The sequence below is a fragment of the Desmodus rotundus genome, chromosome 3 (assembly GCF_022682495.2).
Source record: "Desmodus rotundus isolate HL8 chromosome 3, HLdesRot8A.1, whole genome shotgun sequence".
NCBI lineage: Eukaryota > Metazoa > Chordata > Mammalia > Chiroptera > Phyllostomidae > Desmodus > Desmodus rotundus.
This window is the reverse complement of record NC_071389.1, coordinates 70,678,737-70,685,387: the sequence shown is the minus strand read 5'-3', so window position 1 is coordinate 70,685,387 and position 6,651 is coordinate 70,678,737.

Here is a 6,651-nt window from a genome sequence, read left to right as displayed (position 1 = left end):
GGCCAAACTATTACTAAACAGTACTACCTCAATGTTCTTCACTGGTTGAGAGATGCAATATGAGGAAACCAACTGCAGCTATGGTAACTGGCGATTGGCAGCTTCATCACAACCATGTGCCTGCTCATGCATCATGTCTTGTGCAGAGTTTTTTGGCAAAACATCAAATCACCCAGGTGACTCAGCCCCTCCTACAGCCCAGATTTGGTGCCTTGCAACTTCTGTCTTTTTCCAAAACCAAAATCACCTTTGGAAAGGAAGGGACTTCAGACTGTCTATGAGATTTGGGAAAATATGAGAGGGCAGCTGATTGCAATTCCAAAAAAAGGATTTTGCAGTGTTTTGAGAGAGGGAAGAGGTCTGAGAGGTCTGAGAGAACTGTGTGAGATTCCAAGGTGCCTCCTTTGAAGAGGATTGATGCGTCATTGTCCTATGTACAGTGTTTCTTGTGCCATGTGTCTTCAATAAATGTCTATATTTGTCATACTACATGACACATATAATTTAATGAAAATAAAAATAAAAAATAGAGGTTGAGTTTGGCATAGGCTTAGACTACAGATTATATGTTATCTGTGCATGTGTCATATATACTTCCTTCTTTGGATGCCTATAAACACTGCTCTTGTGAAGATTCATGATATTGTCATGTGCTTGTGCCAAGTATATTCAGAAATTAAAAGCAGCAAGGAGATAAGGATGGCCAAAAGCTATTTCCACCCAAGTGATGTTACTAAGAGCATGATGTTTTTGTTTTAACCATCAGAAATTGCTTTAACTCTCACAATACTTTTTAGCACGTGTTTATGACTATTTTGTACTTCTACATAAGACGTTTCTTACACACATTGTAAGAGCATTATTTTACAGATACAGAGGAGAAGACTGGACAGCTTTGTCTCTATGTGCACGTGCATTCGCTTCCCCTTCACTCATTTTCCAGTCATTGCAAGACCATGTCCCATGCTTCCTTTCTATTTCCTGTATAATCCTACAGTGCCCCCACCCCCTGTGCTTTAAACTCTTGTCTTGTAAATCTAGGTATTGGTTGAATTACTTCCAAATCAAACTGTATCTCAAGGCTGTTTGGCAATTTCTCAAGAACACTTCTGTCTAAACATATCACTACAGCTTTTGCTCTCCACTATCTACGTAACAGCAAATGACATTCTCTCTTCCATGTTTTTCCTTTTCTTTGGTTACTTTTCTTTTTAATTCGTTTTTATTAAAGTATGTTGACATACAATATTATATTAGTTTCAGGTATAGAGCAAAATGATGTATTACAATGTGTTCACCACAATATGTCTAGTGACCATCTGTCAGTCTGAAAAGTTATTATGATACCGACTGCATTCCTTGTGCTATATACGTTACATTACTATGGCTCATATTTTGTTACTTAAAGTTTACACCTCTTAGTCCTCTCTTCACGTTTTTCACCAATCCCCTACAGCCCCTCTGGACACCAGCAGTTTGTTACCTATATTTTTGTCTGTTTCTGTTTTGTTTTTCTTGTTCTTCTACTTTGTTTTGTTTTTTAGTTCCACATGTAAGTAAAATCACACAGTGTTTCTCTCTCTGACTTATTTCATTTAGCATAATAACCTCTATATCAACCTATGTTGTTGCAAATGGCAAGATTTCATTACTTTATGGCTGCGTCATATTGCATTGCATAAATGTACCGCATCTTTATACATGCGTGTACTGGTAGACACCTAGGTTGCTTCCTTATCTTGCTTATTGTAAATAATGCTTCAGTGAACATGGGGGCAGATATATCTTTAAGAATTAGTGTTTTTTTTTCTTTGAGTAAGTTTCCAAAAGGGGAATTGCTGGGTTTCATGGTAGTTTTATTTTTAATTATTTTGGAGAATGTTCATACTGTTTTCCATAGTGGCTTCACCAATTTATAACCCTACCAAGCATGTATAGGGTTTCCTTTTCTCTGCATCCTTGCCAACAGTTGTTGGCTGACTTTTTGATAAAAGCCATTCTCACAGGTGTGAAATTCTCAAGACATATCTCATTGTGGTTTGTATTTGCATTTTTATGATAGTGTGATTGAGCCTAATTTCATATGTCTGATAGTTGTCCTTATCTTTTCTTTGGAAAAATATCTATTGAGGACCTTTTTGATTGGATTATTTGTTTTCCTGAAGTTGAGTTGTGTGAGTTCCTTATATATTTTGTATATTAACCTCTTATCAGAGATATCACTAGCAAATATTTTCTCCCATTCAGTAAATTGTGTTTTTGTTTTGTTGATGGTTTCTTTTGCATTTCAAAAGATTTTTAGTTTGTGATAATCCCATGTGTTCATTTTTGCTTTAATTGCTGCTGCCTGGAGAAGCATACCCAAAAATTATTGCTCAGGATGATGTCAAAGAGTTTACTGCCTATGTTTTTTTCCCAAGAGTTTTATGCTTTCAGGTCTGACAGTTAAGTCATTAATCCTTTTTGAATTTTATTTTTGCCTGTAGAATGAAAACGTGGTCTCATTTTTATTTTTTTCATGTACCTATCCAGTTTTCCCAACTCCATGCATTGAAGAATTGTCTTTTTCCCACTGTATATTTTTATATTCTTTTCCATAGATTAATTGAACATAAAAGTTTATTTCTGATCTCTCTATTCTGTTCATTGATTTATATGCCTCTTTTTGTGCCAGTACCATTCTTTTTTTTTTTTTTATTGTTATGCAATTACAGTTGTATGCCTTTTCTCCCCATCCCTCTACCCCACCCCAGGTGAACCCACCTCCCTCCCCCCTCTCCACCCTCCCCCTTGGTTTTGTCCATGTGTCCTTTATAGTAGTTCCTGTAATACCCTCTTCCCACTATCCCCGCCCCCACCCCCCACCCCCGTCCTGGCTATTGTTAGATTGTTCTTAACTTCAATGTCTCTGGTTATATTTTGTTTGCTTTTTTCTTCTATTGCTTATGTTCCAGTTAAAGGTGAGATCATATGGTACTTGTCCCTCACTTCCTGGCTTATTTCACTTAGCATAATGCTCTCCAGTTTCATCCATGCTGTTGCAAAGGGTATAAGCTCCTTCTTTCTCTCTGCTGCGTAGAATTCCATTGTGTAAATATACCATAGTTTTTGGATCCACTCATTTGCTGATGGGCACTTCGGTTGCTTCCAGTACTTGGCTATTGTAAATTGTGCTGCTATGAACATTGGGGTGCACAGATTCTTTTGGATTGGTGTTTCAGTGTTCTTAGGGTATAATCCCAGCAGCGGAATTACTGGGTCAAAGGGCAGTTCCATTTTTAGTTTTCTAAGGAAATTCCATATTGTTTTCCACAGTGGCCTCACCAGCCTGCATTCCCACCAACAGTGCACAAGGGTTCCCTTTTCTCTGCATCCTCTCCAACATTTGTTTGTGGATTTGTTTATGTTGGCCATTCTGACTGGTGTGAGATGATACCTCATTGTGGTTTTAATTTGCATCTCTCTGATGGCTAGTGATGCTGAGCATCTTTTCATATGTCTCTGGGCCCTCTGTATGTCTTCCTTGGAGAAGTGTCTGTTCAAGTCCTTTGCCCATTTTTTAATTGGGTTGTTTGTCTTCCTGGAGTGGAGTCGAGTGAGTTCTTTATATATTTTGGAGATCAGGCCCTTGTCTGAGGTATCGTTGGCAAATATGTTTTCCCATACTGTTGGTACTCTTTGTAATTTGGTGCTGTTTTCTTTAGCCATGCAGAAGCTTTTTATTTTGATGAGGTCCCATTTGTTTATTCTTTCCTTTATGACCCTTGCTTTAGGGGATGTGTCTGTGAGGATGTTGCTGCGTGGAATGTCTGAGATTTTCCTGCCAATGTTTTCCTCAAGGACTTTTATGGTGTTACGGCTTATATTTAAGTCTTTTATCCATCTTGAGTTTATTTTCGTGTATGGCGTAAGTTGGTGATCGAGTTTCATTTTTTTGCACGTAGCTGTCCAGATCTCCCAACACCATCTGTTGAAGAGGCTGTTTTTGCTCCATTTTATGCTCCTGCCTCCTTTGTCAAATATTAATTGATCGTATAGACTTGAGTTTATTTCTGGGCTCTCTATTCTGTTCCATTGGTCTATGTGCCTGTTTTTATGCCAGTACCAGGCTGTTTTGATTACAGTGGCCTTGTAATACAGTTTGATATCAGGTATTGTGATCCCTCCTGCTTTGTTTTTCTTTCTCAAAATTGCTGCAGCTATTCGAGGTCGTTTATGGTTCCATATGAATTTCTGCAATGTTTGTTCTATATCTGTGAAATATGTCATGGGTACTCTAATAGGGATTGCATTGAATCTATAAATTGCTTTGGGTAGTATGGCCATTTTGATAATGTTGATTCTTCCAATCCATGAACATGGTACATGCTTCCATTTGTTTGTATCTTCCTTAATTTCTTTCTTCAGTGTTGTGTAGTTTTCTGAGTACAGGTCTTTTACCTCCTTGGTTAGGTTTATTCCTAGGTACTTTATTTTTCTTGTTGCTATATCGAATGGGATTTTTTTCCTGATTTCTGTTTCTGCAGTTTCGTTGCTGGTGTACAGGAATGCCTTTGATTTCTGGGTATTGACTCTGTATCCAGCTGTTTTGCCAAATTCATTTATTAGGTCGAGTAGTTTTTGAGTGGAGTCTATAGGGTTTTCCATGTACACTATCATGTCGTCTGCAAACAGTGACAGTTTCATTTCCTCCTTTCCAATTTGGATGCCTTTTATTGCTTTTTCTTGTCTGATTGCTGTGGCTAGGACTTCCAATACTATGTTGAATAGGAGTGGTGAGAGAGGGCATCCTTGTCTAGTTCCTGATCTTAGTGGGAAAGCTCTAAGTTTTTGTCCATTGAGTGTGATGTTGGCTGTAGGTCTCTCATATATGGCCTTAATTATGTTGAGGACTGCTCCCTTTATTCCCACTTTGCTGAGTGTTTTTATCAGAAATGGGTGCTGTATCTTATCAAATGCTTTTTCCGCATCTATTGATATGATCATGTGATTTTTGTCTTTGCTGTTGTTGATGTGATGTATTATGTTTATTGATTTGTGAATATTGTACCATCCTTGCATCCCTGGGATGAATCCCACTTGGTCATGGTGGATGATCTTTTTAATATATTGCTGGATGCGGTTTGCTAATATTTTGTTGAGAATTTTAGCGTCTATGTTCATCAGCGATATTGGCCTGAAGTTTTCTTTCTTCGTTGTGTCTTTATCTGGTTTTGGGATTAGGATAATGTTGGCTTCATAAAAAGAGTTTGGGAGTCTTCCATCAGTTTGGATTTTTTCGAATAGTCTGTGAAGGATAGGGGTTAGTTCTTCCTTAAATGCTTTGTAGAAATCTCCTGTGAAACCATCTGGTCCAGGGCTTTTGTGTGATGGGAGTTTCTTGATGACTGCTTCAATTTCCTTTGCTGATATTGGTCTGTTCAGGTTTTCTGCTTCTTCTTCAGTCAGTTTTGGAAGATTATATTTTTCTAGAAATGTGTCCATTTCATCTAGGTTTTCAAATTTCTTAGCATACAGGTCTTCATAGTAATTTCTTACGATCCTTTGTATTTCTGTGGTATCAGTTGTAATCTCTCCACTTTCATTTCCAATTCTGTTTATTTGGATCCTCTCTCTTTTTTCCTTGATGAGCCTACTTAAAGGCTTGTCGATTTTGTTTATCTTTTCAAAGAACCAGCTCCTGGATTCATTGATCCTTACAATTGTGCTTTTAGTCTCTATGTCATTTAGTTCTGCTCTGATCTTGGTTATTTCCTTCCTTCTGCTTGCTCTGGGCTGTCTTTGTTGTTGTTCCTCCAGTTCTTGTAGGCGTAGGGTTAGGTTGTTTGTTTGAACTGTTTCTAACTTCTTAAGGTAGGCCTGTATTGCTATGAACTTCCCTCTCAGGACTGCCTTTGCTGTGTCTCATAGGTTTTGGGTTGTTGTGAGTTCGTTTTCATTTGTTTCCAGGAAGTTTTTGATTTCTTCCCTAATCTCATTCTTGACCCATTCATTGTTTAATAGCATGCTATTCAGTCTCCATGCTTTTGAGTGTTTTGGGTTTTTACCCTTGGCGTTGGTTTCTAGTTTCAGACCCTTGTGGTCAGAGAAGATGCTTGATATGATTTCAATTTTCTTGAATTTGTTGAGGCTTGCTTTGTGTCCTATCATGTGGTCTATCTTTGAAAAAGTTCCATGGACACTTGAAAAGAACGTGTATTTTGCTTCTTTGGGATGAAAAGCTCTGTATATATCAGTTAAGTCCATTTCCTCTAAGGTATTGTTAAGTGACACAGTATCTTTGTTGATCTTTTGTTTGGAAGACCTGTCCATTTTTGATAGTGGGGTGTTAAAATCCCCTACTATAATTGTGTTGCTGTCAATATCTTTCTTGAAATCCTCCAAGATTTTCTTTATGTATTTGGGTGCTCCTATGTTGGGTGCATATATATTTACAATGTTTATGTCTTCTTGGTGGATTCTTCCTTTGAGTATTATGAAGTGACCTTCTGGGTCTCTCTTTATGGCCCTTCTTTGGAAGTCTATTTTGTCAGATATGAGTATTGCTACCCCTGCTTTTTTTTCCTGTCCGTTTGCTTGGAAGATTTGTTTCCAGCCCTTCACTTTCAGTCTGTGTAAGTCTTTTGTCCTGAGATGGGTTTCTTGTAGGCA